Raw genomic sequence first — 12,626 nt, 5'->3', positions numbered from 1 at the left:
GTTTTAAGGTGCTACTTAAGTGGGTGGCACAATAAGTGCTGCACGCCCACTTGTAGCATTTAATTTATAGGCCCTTGGTATATGGTAAACTACTCTACAAGGGACTTATGAGTACATTAAATATGCCAATCCGGTGTAAGGCAATCAAACCTTGCTTACGGGAGTGAGCACAAGCGATTTAGCATTCGTAAAGTGCACAGAGTCCTATAGCCAACAAAAACGAATTTCAGCATTAAAGTTGAGGTAAGTAGGCTGAAAACCTTGGGGGAATACTACCCTTAGTCTGACACCTCTAACAGATTCCTAAAAGTTAAATGCATTGGTGTTACGTTTTAAATTGTGAATGATAGCCAACTCAGTGTGCATGCTCAAGAAATTCAGCCCAGATGATTGCATGTTGTGGATTGATGAACTAAGGACCCTCTGCAAGGTCATCTTAGGGATTCTTTTTTAACTCTATCCTGTTCTCCTTCAAAAACCTGATGATTGCAGCAAGTATGCACTCCGTTTACTTTCTTCACCTGCTTGGAAAGCAAACATTTTCATCCCGTGGCTCCCTTAACCTATTTGCTGTTGGCTGCAGCTTCCCATTATGTTACTTCGTTTTGGCGGGTGGGAGGGGCCCGGCCTCAGGAGTACTTCCGTTTTTCACCCTGAAAATAATTAGGGTGAAGCAGATGAAGGTATTATAATCACAATGTGTTATTTTGTGGGCTTGTGTATAAATGTTCTAGCTATGTCTCTCGCTGTTCGTGGTTCTAAGTATGGATGTTCGAAGTGGGTGCGTTTTTGAATGTGTGCATGGATGAACATTGTAGATGGCTATGTATGTGGATGTAAATGCATTGATATTCTCTGCCTATTTGCATTAATGTTGTAGATTGGTGTATGGTTTTGAGCAATGTTACTCATCCTTAGTGGGAGTAGGCACAGCCTTGGACGAACACAACTTCAAAAGTCGTGCAAAACCAGGCTAAGTCTTTGGTACCCTGGTAGCAGTAAGAGGCCAATATTTATTTTCCATCGTGATGGGGAGGAAAAATAAAAAACGTATTATTAAAACATAAGATAGAAAAATAACTAATGTCCAAAAGTGTTAAAAACTCGTTAAAAAAATATTTCTGTAGAGTTAGGGTATAACAATTAAAACTCTGTAAAGAGTTGAATAAATAAACATATTTTATTTATTTTAACAAAGCATGGGGCATTCTTGGAAGAAATATAGGGCGCTGATGTTTTTGAAACTAACTGTGGGGAAAATGTTAAAATAACAATCATTTTCCACAGTTTCAAAGTGTTTATGACCAGGAGCCGCAAGAACAATGCTAGGGGTAGCAATGGGCAAGCCAGGGGTCGCAGTAGCGACACCTACATGATGCCAATGCTTTTTAGGAACCACAGAAGAACAAAACAAGTGTGAAAGCAGCTCACTGATACAAGTTTCCAGCTCATTGCGCTACATTAAGAGGACTACTGCTTATGAACTTGAAGTAACAGGAGGATTTCTTTGACAAATGCACTGATCTTGAAACACAAAATAAAATCTGTGTTCTGCACATTACACCTTGTGCTTTTCAGCAGGCGCATTAACCCTCTATGCTGCTTTAAGAGGAGCCAAAACTGACAGGCTAAACACATCTATGTCTGCATTATCACCACTCCAAAGCCTGATTTCACTACCTTTTACACACAGCTTCTTAAAACTGGAAGCTCCCTTTCATATGGGGCAGCTAACCGCATACACTTGCCATGTATCTATGTGCAGTCACTGGCAGCAAGGTGAGTGGTATTGTGAGTTCAGCTAGGTGGTCAGCACATGCATCCCCAGCCAATCATCAAATGGCAGTCATGCACTCCCACCCTCCAGTGGAGACTCATCAGCAGTCCGCCCCTTGAATCCACTGCCAAGCTACACCAGCCTGACAGCTTCCAGACACTGTATCCTGCAGTCCCAGGTGTGTGAGTCTTGCAAGCATGCACCCCAACTTTTCAAAGGACTCTCATGCAATCCAAGGCCTCTGTCCAGTTTTGCAACCAAGCACATGTTTATCAGCGCTTGAAAGTTGAAGCTCAGCGTAGGCCCTGTGGGGTAGATCTGCACCTGGTCGGGTGAGTGCCTGACTGAGTTATTGAAACCTACTACGCACCAATCCATTTTTTTAATGAACTTTTTCTTACTCGCTATAATAGTTTTAATATTCTCGGGTTGCAGGCAGTGTTTATGATCACTAGTAAAGGGTGACCCTTCTAAATTAAAAGGAGTGTGGTATTTTAACATAGCATTTTAGTTTATTGAGCGGCATTGACTACCCTTAAATCTCATCATCTGCTGCTGGCGCCTCTATTTACCTCGTCCTTTTTTCCGGGTAGTAAGTTGGAGCTGTTTTCTGGGAGGAGATGATTTTCCATTCAAATTACGTTATTGTATTTTTATGCCTCTGCTCCTTTCCTGCAGGGAGGTAGATGTTTATTCTGTTAATCTTTTCTCTTCTTTTTAGAATCTGCTTCACTTAGTTCTGGACTCCATTCTGTGCTCCTAATAATCGTGCATGTTTTTAAAAGATTGAAGTTGAATGAAACACCTGCCACTTCCTAATTTGAAAATCGCCTCATATTTGGCACTACATGTGCATCTATTCCCGGTGCCCCTGGCTAGTTTTGTCGGCGCACTGGGGTGCCGCGGTGCACAATTTGGGAACTGCTGAGCTAAGTCAATAGTTGATTACTTTGCAGGTTGTTTCTTGGTAATCCAGAGAAGTTGGTGAACAGGCTGCAAAAAATGCATAACTATAATGTGAGAGTGGTGATATGGACCGCTAAATTTTACCATTTCTACCCAACTTAAAGTCTAGAATGGTATTTTGCAGCTGTGTTTTAATCCATACATTTATAGAGAAGAAAGGAAATGGTTGGTATGTACCAAGTATTGAACTCTGTTTATCACTGCAACATTGCTCTCACCATATAAACTGACAAGAAACCGGGGGAAGAAGTCGTGCGTCATTTATAGTTGGAATGAAACAGAAAATCCTCCAATTTCTGGGGGAAGCTATGAACATGGAATAAACTCCACCAACAGAATTGCTAACACCAGTGGGATAGAGTTGTGCTGGAAATTCAGCCGGTAGAATCCACTAAGTATTTAGAGTTTGCACAAGATATAGAAGGATTTTAATTCCCTCCAAACTCCAAACAAGAAGCTCTGTCTTCTCTAGGAACAGGCAGCTATAATAAACTTTGGCTTACCAAAAACCCAGAGATTGTGCGTGCCTTGACGCTGCTAATGCAGGTAATCCTAATCCTAGTCAAAAGAATTTATACGGTGATAAAATCCCTCTGTTTCATAGGGTGGTTATGAATACAAACCTAAATTAAGGTTATTTGCTTACTTGAATAATCCAGAAGGGTTGGTCAGACCAGAACAGCGATTTAGCCTTTAAGTCCATGATCCACATTTGTATGCCTTTTGATGACTCGAGCCTGAATGATGTTACTTGATCTACCTGTCGTCTGTTCCTGAGTAATTCCACCTAGAGCAGGGAGGCATTTAAATCATCTTTAGTCTCACCCCTGCCTGCCTGTGGAGCAGATAGATGACGCTGGCTAGTCTCTAGAACTGCTACCATCCTATTTCAACTCTAGGAATGTTGTCCACTTTAATTATCGTTTACCATGAATACCACTTCCACAAGTCATGTAAACAGTGCCGGTTTAAAAGCTGTGTTGCGCACACACCCAAGAGCAGGCCTGGACACCCTTAGGGACCTGATGGTAGATGCCTCGCACAGCCCTGCACACTGAGCTGTCCATGAGTGACCGAGGGTAAGGCTGTTGTAATGAGAAGTCCTGTAGCTGAGCTGTATGTTCCATAAGATGGTTTGTTTGAAAGTAATACATTCCAATAGTAAGCGTCAATGCAGAGCTATAGTAAAGAGCCCCACCAGGGGCAGCCTCCCTGCTGCTTGGCCCATTCTTCAACTGACACTCACAGGCACCCAACATTCCAATACATCACCATGCAACAACATTCCACAACCCCAGTCACACTTGCTGAGCAGCTGAGAAAAAAAGTTTAATCATACTCTGTAAAATAACCCAAATATTGTATGTATAAATTTGGAAGTAGTTGAGTTGATTTCTGCTTAAATCGCCTAAAGTAACACTGGCAGATGCAATTAATGTGACGTTTTGGAGGAAGGCCACATGAAAGTAAGATGGGTGCAATAAGTGTCCCCACAGTTCACTTGGGTATTCTTTAGAGAGGCTAACAGGGGAAGTAATTCATATGGAACCTAAAGCTAAAAAAACACATTGTGGAAGTAGAATACTGAATTACCATGTAACAGGAAATGACATCACAAGAAGCATGGAGTGTGTCAGACCATGTAAGCAGCATAGCTGCCAGTATGTACACAGAGCTCACACTTTGAATCACTGCCTGACATAACCATTGCAAGCCATAAAAATCATGACTTGCTGACGCCTGCACAAAAAGGCTATCTGAATCAGCCATTTAGGACTTGACTTTAAAATCAATATATAGAAAGCTATCCAGAACGCCAGATCACACCATTTTATGCCATGACCTCCAAGCAACAGCAGAATGTAGAATTTCATTAGAGGAAACTGCAAGTGCTGGGAGGTGGTAAAGGAGGGGGACAGGTTCATGGGTCATGTACATAGAACAAGCACAGGATATTACGAATCAGATCAATGCAGGGTCCATCAATCCGTGTTCTGTGAAAAAGCGCTTCCAGGACCTCAAGTGACTTATGAAGGAACTAATCCTGAAACACTTAGGAAAACCACACATTTAGGGACGGAGCAGCACCTGTATTGGAGCTCTATCCTTGGGAGGTGTAGGAGTGCTTAATCATCAGCCAGATGAGCACCGAGGTCATTCAGGGTGGTGAAGAAGCTTCAGGCGATGAAGAGGCAGGTTGAGTGCATTAACCTCCAACTGTCCGTATAAATGTGAGGTCCAATTACAAGTTGCATGAATATGCCCGCGAAATTTGAAAGAAGACTACGCGGAGAGGAAGTAAAATCTTTCTTTAATTGGAGCCCACACACAACGTGTGCCAGGTAAGCAGCTGTGTCTCCAACTCCCGCAGAACGCATCAATTGAACAGTAAACAGTAATGGAACATAAAATACAAAGACTGCAATTAGGCCTGGGTGGAGTTTGCGGAGCTTCCCTATGTGGAACTCCTCAAAGTGACCCAAAAACCCTGCCGCAATACGGGGTGCTCTGCAAGCGGCAGAGTGCATTACATAGCACTGATTTTTTGTGCTTGGTGTATTTCTCGCGCTGAAAAATATGAGCGAACTGCACCATGCGCGGTGCAAAAGGTTGCCACTTTTTTCTGCTGCTTGATTAGATATTCTATTCGTGCAGCAGCTTCCTTAATGTATTGAAGGTTTCGCACCGTGAGCTTAGATCTGCAATACATACCCTTGTTTTTCTCGTGGATAAAAAGGTAATGCTATCCTTGCGGGCCTTCCAGAAACCTTAACTGTATCTGTTCCAGCTGTCCTACTTGTGGTCCCATGGCGGGTTATAGAAGTTAAGAAATTTATCCCATCCTAACCACTTCAAATGGCTCCCACTTGAAGCTCGAGTAGAATTTAAGAGAGCCTGCATGACAAATAACACAATACACTCTGGCCACGCTGTTTACACAGAGACCAAACTCCAGTTCACTAGAGAATTATGGAATACCAAAGGTGAGAACTAATTATTTCTACATATCCATAAACCCGGAAAAGTCAAAACATTTAAGCAAGCCTTCTTTTGCCTGTTTGACTACTTCAGCTATTCTGAATCTCCTTGCGTTATGAAATTATTTGAAAATGCGCCTTTTCAGACTTTAACGCCTAAGACAACACTCAACTTAATGTATTCTCATTTTTTGCAACACTGTTTTGAAAGGGCCCTAGTTAATGTAATGCGCTCTGCTGCCCTTGTGGCTTGGCCCACGAGATAGAAACACTTTAAATAAATAATTAACAAAGTCTTTGCAGCATTGTTGTGGTGTGACACAACTTTGAAGTGTTTTATCATTTAACAAATGCATTCATACTTCATTTCTAGGTGTAGGTGACACTTCAGGACGAAGGTGAAGAACTATAAAGTGTGGGTGGACCAACACCCACAGCCCAGCAGAGAAGGTAATCACGCACATCCTCAGTCGCTGTCCGCACTCCTGACCTTCCAGATGACATCTCTGCCTTGGCTGTGAGCACAAGCAATATTACTATCATCTTCGCTGTTGTCATAACCATACCTGCCAACCGAGCAAGAACCAGTGCCACAACTCCCAGGCCTGCCTGCTACTGAGCCAGCGGGAGTTCCCCTCACCATGGCCACTGTAACCCCAATCACCACTGCTACTTCCAACAACCAATCCCACTTCCTCAACTTGTGCTAACACTGGTGCCCCATCATGAGACCCCGCCGCCACCACCACGGCACACAAATAGATGTAGAGAGAAGAATGCCAGGAGGGGACAAAGTCTTCAGAGGAGGAGCAGCAGGCCCAGTGAGGGAGTCAAGTGCTCATCTGTAGGCCTTGATGATTATGAACAGCTGAGAGGTCTGCATTACATCAGAGGCAGGGGGCACAAAGCGAGTCCCTACAGAACACCATGGTACCATCTCGCAGGGAGCTGGTCCAGATCCAGGACTGACCCTAACACCTCAAAATAATTGTTGCAGGGATTCTGCACATACACAGAACTATGCAAAGGAAACCAGGACTTCGGTGTATTGTGGTGTACCAAAAACACGCCTCAGTGCCCAGAACCCCTATCTGGCTAGCTATAGTATCTCATTCGTTCTCCGTATTACAGCGGAGCTACCAGTGATTGGATATCCTAGAACATGTGACCAGGGCCTCCTAATTCGTGGGAACAAGACATTCACTTAAACACTCTTACCTGTTCACAGTGTGAGTAACCAGAGACACTATAGTTTAAAAATGTTTATTTCAACTAACATGCTCTGTAATGCAGTACACATGCTAACATTAGCAAAGGAATGCATAAAAACAATATAATCAGCATGGTTACAATTCCATATAATAATAACGTGGATAGCATATTAAAATGACAGTGGATGAAGCCTTATAGCGCTTTACTACCCTCCCCGTGCTACAAGCTATGTTTATTATATCAGTGGAAGACCTCTGGGCTTGGACATCGGAACCCCCTACTACAAGTCTTAGATGATAGGATTTACATCTCCGGACAAGCACAGCTCTTCTGTTAAGGTTTTTCTCCAAGTGTCCTTAACTTGCATCCCGTGCAATATTAAAAGCACCCGAAAAGTCAGTAGTGTAGCTGTGTTCCATGTTATGTCTATATGTGTGTGGGACGGACCAAAGCCGATTAGCCAGTGAAGTTGTTTTCTGGCCTTGATCACGATGTACAGACAAGAATTCAGAGCACAACAGAAATAGTGAAAGGCAGACAGTTCCCATGTGAAGCAGCACGAGCAAAAGTGTTTACGGGAACCAATGCATGTAGTGTCTTGTGCATAAGCGGCAAGATGGCGGTGATGCAAAGCACAAAGTAATGCTAACTTTGCAACCTCCGCTGGGACCCCTAAATCCTCACGACACCCTCCCCTTGGGCAGTCCTACGCACAGTGATCCAAGTAGAACACAGAGTTCAAATAGTCTGAGCAACAAGAGCTTAAGCAACCTGTAGGCGAAGAACGTCAATTGGGTGACAAAAGGAGTAAAGGTCTTTTCACTTTACAAATATCCTTTTGGTTGTAAATAAAAATAATAAAAAATGTCTGAGTGGCCTGGTCTTATCAATCCATCAGTGTGTAAGTGCAAAAAGTGTCGACCGCTTCCAACAGGAAATTATTGTCATCGTCTGAAAAAGTAGACGCCATCCAGTTTAATAATTCAAAGGAGCAAACATGCTCATTAATGATGGGTGCTTCCAACACCAACGGTGGGCAACTTGTGTGATATTCGATGTAACTCCGTTGCAGGAAATCCTGTGCTGCTGCACTGATGTCCCACTGAGCTAGTACGCCGAGAGCAGCTGCATAGGCCATCAAACCCATACCGGAACAGTCCTGCTCATGAGACACTAGAGGGCTCATCAGTAAGGCAAAGTTTGGGTCAGGAAGCGCTGTGTTTGTGAGGCAGACATCCAAAGCCCATTAAAAGGACATTCCAGGCATGAGAAAACTGGTTGCAAGTGTACCATGGAAATCGGAAAGACAGATTATAAGCCACGCTTAGAGTGGCCAGTGGCAAGGTACCGTAGCACTGAAGCATGCGGTTACGAAGCAGCTGTAGCTGGGCCGGGTTGTGAACGACCACAAGAGGGGCAGCCATTTCTGAGCAGGCAAATCAACAGGAAGACCCCGGTAGCTAAGGCGAGTATTAGTGGCAACCCGCCAAAGACGCTGGAAAAAATAGAATGAATGAAAGCTGCGATCACACCAAAAATTGTTTGGAAAGATGTTACAAGGCCAGAGCTTACAGTTTTAAACCAGCATTAAAAATGCAATAGGTCTCGCCTTTTATTAAGTTCAAACCATTTGCTTTGCTATACAATACCATTAGCAAAGCAAATGGTTTTAACTAATCAAAGGCGAGACCTATTGCATTTTCAATGCTTGTTTGCACTACTGGTGGCACCATGGTGATCACTGCTGGTAATCTTGTATAGGGTGGCCGCTAATATATTCTTGTCTGATATGCCCACTATTACAGTAGTAATAACAGTAGCTTTGGATCATATTCATTGAACATAAGTAGCTCTCATTAACAGATTGGAACCCCCAGCAAATTGTTACATTACTCGAGATTTATAAAGCCACGCAGGGCCACGAAACGTGGCCTTGCGTGGCTTCACAAATCTCATTTTACATTTGTGTTCTTGCATTGAGCGGTGTAGGAGTGATGCACTGTGGCTCATTAATATGCCCCCAAGTGTGAGAAGAAATGAACAACCGCCCTTACCCTACCCTCTTTTTGATGATGGTATTTGTGATGTCACCCAGGCCGGTAAATGAGGTTAAATGATTGGGTTTATCTGTCTACTAGCTCTGATACAGCTCTCACTGGTACAGTTGTAAGAGCCTCTCCCCACTCATTAATAAAACTTAAGCCCATGAGGAGGAGTTCGGCTCTGCTCTTAAGGCTGCTGTTCTACTCACCTGGGCTATGGCACCGCCACTCCTGCAGATGTGCCAGGCTCATCATTAATGCCAATGAAAACCAGTCCAGATGCTGGGAGGAGGAAATCTGCAGGCGGAACACTCCACCATATGTTGCCTGCATTAAAAATAACTGCACTGTCTTCCTCTAGAAGCCAGAATAAAATGTAGATTAGCGTGCATCACACACCCAGCCATGCACAATCAACACACAGACCACCCAAGAGCCTCTTTTGAAAGTGTCTGGTGGCATAAGGAACTTGAGGGGTGCTGCTAAGCTTAGTCAGAAATACCAAAACGTTAGCTCCCACAAAACTGCCTCAGTCCCTCTCCAGTGCAGCTCGCACCCCCTGGAACGCACCGCCATTTCACCTGGCATGCTCTGAGCACCTCCAAGACTAAAGCACTATCTGCCGGAGCTGGTCCCACTGCCCTGCTCTTATACGTACTCCTGGCTCGCTCGCTATCCTTTAAATCTCATTTTCTGCCCCTGGCTGAATGGACCGAGACTCCCCGCGCCTTATCTTTGTTTCTCTTCACATCCTACCTTCTTTCAACCCTTTGTCTTAACATTCGCCCTTAGCTCTTTTCTACTCGAGGCCTCTCACTCAAAGTTTCCCATTCGCTGGCATTATTTTCTCTACCTTGGACTTCTAAAGCATACAGCATCAGAAGATATTGAACATATGACTTTGTAAGACAAAACTCGACATTCCCATGCAACAACGTGTTACAACATTGGGCCATATTATCAAGGAACGGCGATAACATTATCGCCGCTTTAGCGTCCGGAAACTGCCACTAAAGCGGCGGTAATGGGCTTGATAGTATGCCCTTGTGAATTCCCATTGAAGCCCAGGTTCACACCAGAACCTGGGCTTCTATGGGAATTCACAAGGGCATATTATCAAGCCCATTATCGCCGTTCCTTGATAATATGGCCCTGCGTTCTCTTTGTAGGAAGCAGCACCTTCCTTCTCCGGTGCCCATTGCGAGCCGCTGATGCCCTCTCTGCCTTTCATTCCCAGCTGGGGGAGGGGGGTTTAGGTACCCCAGAAGAAAGGCTGCTCCCCGTGACTGCACGACCACCTCTTGTATGCCAAGCCCCTTTGTGACATTAACAAACATATGAAGGGGGGTGCTGCGGCTTCTCTGTCAAGCGCTCGCTGCGCCTAGGCGCTAGGTCCGGGCTATGGCATAACTTTAAAAAAAAAACACTGAAAATACATGTGCTTTAGCCTCTGAGGAACAAGTCTTCATGTCCGGTGTCTAACGGGTAAGGGATGGGGCGACCGCAGGGCCAGAAGGACACAAACAGTAGCCAGAAAGAGGGCCATTCTCATCCCAAACACACGACGTCCTCTTTCGGGATCTGCTCATCAGTGGCCGGAGCCTGGAGCAGACAGCCACAAACAAGGCAGCCTCTGCCCGGCTTGGGTGTTTTTGAGCCACAAACGAGCCCGCTTTTCTGTCGCTGACACCCATGATGAATCCCCGATTGTCAAAAATGGCAAACAAAAGTGCGCTTAAGGTCTTAGTCACAAAATGCAATTTAATGAGCTCTCTTTTTCCGGCAGAAAGAGGCATGTGTAGCATGTGAACGAACACACGGTGCCCGCGTTGCACCCAAAGACAATGCAACGAAAACGGGGCACGTACGGTGCCTAAGTGGGGGTGCGCTGCTCAGACTAAAAATGCGCGCTTCGAAGACTCTGGGTGCAGCACAAAAGCACACTTTCATCTGTGCCTGGAAGCGGAATGAACGAAAGGGAAACCTCTGATGGTGGGCTCGGAGCGGAAATCCTGACCACCGAGCTTGGGGTTGCAAGCTTCATTCGGTTTTAACTTATCGAAACCTATGGGCAGGGTTAACAACAAAAGACACACGGGTCGCTAACCTGTTACACAAACACTCCAGATATGTTTTTTATTGCGGGGACAATTGAACCGACCACTGATGTGCAGATGCGACTGCCGTTCAACAGAAATTAATATTCTTTTATCACGCTTCCTGTCAGTAGAATGATGAAAAGTGGTCTGGCATTTACCACGGCAATCGTTTTAAACATGCCAAATTTCTACTTATAAATGACTCAGAAAACCATTTCACTGAAAAGTTTGAAAATTAATTGTAATGGACGGCTGGCACGTGTACATATGCTGAGGCAAGCGCGGTACCGCAAAGTCAGCCTCATGTTTATTTTCACATCGCGCTTTCACTTTAAGTGAAAGCGCGATGCAAAAACAAACAAGCGTCTGACTTTGCCAAAGCCGAATGTGAATTAAAAAGTGCATAGGAAGTAATAAAGGGGAGAGTCACGCCGCCGGTAAGAGATCAAATCCCGGTGAGCAAGGTCAAAAGGAGACAAGGTGGCAACAAGGAGGGACTAAGAAGCCTCCTTTACAATCAAGCAAGCGTTTTGCATTGAAGATGACGCTGGCCAATTAAAAAGATGGGCGGGGCTTCAACTCCGCCTCTGAGAACTTCGGAATCTGTATTGATTCCAAGAAGCTCTTGAATGCCGAGAGCAGCGCATGCGCTGCTTTCGCCAGCCGAGACCTAAAAAATGAGCCAGCCCCGTTGTATGCGAAGCATTGAAAACAAGATGAATTAGCTCACCAAAATGTTGTGGGAGGTCAGTGTTTACAAGTGCTTGAACTTCTGTTCTTGAATTAGCCACCTGCAGGACATGGGTCTCATGGGCAGAAGTGAGAGAAACTTCTTTCTGGAACAATAAAGCTCTTATTCAGCTCAGTTTGTTGGACTCTGCCTTCAAGGTCGGAATGGAAAGCCAAATTGAGATATCGGGACTCTCATGAGGTGGAGGAAACAGCATATTTTTGCAGCAAACTACAAGTTATGACACAGTCACAATGTACGGTATGCCTATTAACATGCCACAGAATTTTTCATTATTCAGAAGTAAATAACTGCTGATAGACAACAGTGTGAATGTTGGCTTTATCGAGGGGACAGGTTTTCCTTTTAAAATGCACGCTAAATTAGGCGCCTCTAAATTACAAGCGCCATGCAAATGTATATTTTTGCGCACACGGGATTGTCCAGTGGAAGAATCACAAGACTCGCCAGTCAGATACACCTCTGTGTCATCACGCAAACATCTAAACGTGAAGGGGAGTGACCAATCTTCATGAAGGAACGAGTTTCCTAATGGTTCATAGCGGCCTAGGGGAAAATGTTTCATGCATGATGTAAATTTAAATAATGAGAACGGCAGTGTTATAACCCAATGAACGAGCCAAACTGCAGAGTTTGTTTCCGCTACTGAGAATGGTAAAGGGTCTAATTTTTCTATTTGTAAAAGGGTATTCGTGGCATCTTTCATGGACATAGACTGTTGTCTTTCAGTCAAATTAAAAGGCAAAAACAAAGAGGACGCGTTTACATAGTCCCATGGTACGTGACCCATTTTAAGCGTCT

At 44.4% G+C, this 12,626-nt stretch overlaps 1 protein-coding gene across 3 annotated transcripts in view; it reads left to right on the top strand.

Annotated features, from left to right (window-relative positions):
- The window catches only part of LOC146816648 (zinc finger BED domain-containing protein 6-like), a 168,971-nt gene extending 161,639 nt beyond the window's left edge, over positions 1 to 7,332 (top strand). For all 3 annotated transcript variants that reach the window (XR_014962928.1, XR_014962927.1, XR_014962929.1), the window contains exon 2: positions 6,095 to 7,332. The gene's annotated coding sequence lies outside the window, so the exon portion shown is untranslated. The remainder of the gene's footprint in view (positions 1 to 6,094) is intronic.
- Positions 7,333 to 12,626: the final 5,294 nt, after the last annotated feature.

The sequence above is a fragment of the Triturus cristatus genome, chromosome 6, assembly GCF_964204655.1.
Source record: "Triturus cristatus chromosome 6, aTriCri1.1, whole genome shotgun sequence".
Lineage (NCBI taxonomy): Eukaryota > Metazoa > Chordata > Amphibia > Caudata > Salamandridae > Triturus > Triturus cristatus.
The sequence above is the reverse complement of the archived record's forward strand: the minus strand, read 5'-3'. Positions and strand labels throughout refer to the sequence as shown.